This window comes from Porites lutea, chromosome 6 (assembly GCF_958299795.1).
Source record: "Porites lutea chromosome 6, jaPorLute2.1, whole genome shotgun sequence".
In the NCBI taxonomy this organism is placed as follows: Eukaryota; Metazoa; Cnidaria; class Anthozoa; order Scleractinia; family Poritidae; genus Porites; species Porites lutea.
In genome coordinates this window covers 11,096,278-11,096,964 of record NC_133206.1, presented here as the reverse complement: position 1 = coordinate 11,096,964, position 687 = coordinate 11,096,278, and positions in this window count along the sequence as shown.

Sequence of the window (687 nt, the reverse complement as noted above, 5' to 3'; positions counted from 1 at the left end):
GGTCCTTAGCCTTGCATTTATTGAATATTTGTTGCATTGCAACGCCTTGAAAATTTTTTCCCTGGCTGCAATGGCGAAGAATTTATGTCTAAGGTGTATTGATATATATATGCTAACGGGATTCATGGGTTTTGTTTCTCTCAATATTGAATAGATGTCGTGGCTACTGACTAAGCATTCCAATGGCAATTTCTCAACAGATTAGTTTCTTGGCTTACAAAGATCTGTTACGGCTGACAGTGTAATTCTTTAGATCGGCGCAAAACTTGTGATAAACGAACTGGGTTGCTAAAAACAAACTTTATACAGCCTGATAAAGCCTTTGTATTCCGTGCTATATTAACTATGCAATAAAAGTCTGGTGAAAATATATTATATTTGTTATCATTTCGACCGAAATTTTAACTTGAAACAATAAGCCTCTATATCATTTATGCTTTTGCGTGGGCTGTGGTTAGGTGTGCTGACTGTTTCACCTTTTTTAAAGGCATTGCAGTGTCAAAGAGTTTTAAATGAAATTGCCTGCCTGTTTATATCGCGTTGACCCAAACAGCCCGGATGGAAACCTCGTGGTGATCATGTGTCTGACCGTTTTATGAATTTCAGTTGAATAGAATTTGCAATGTATCACCATATTTGTTAGAAGGCGAAATAAATGAGCGTAATTGGCCAATTTGACCTGTTACA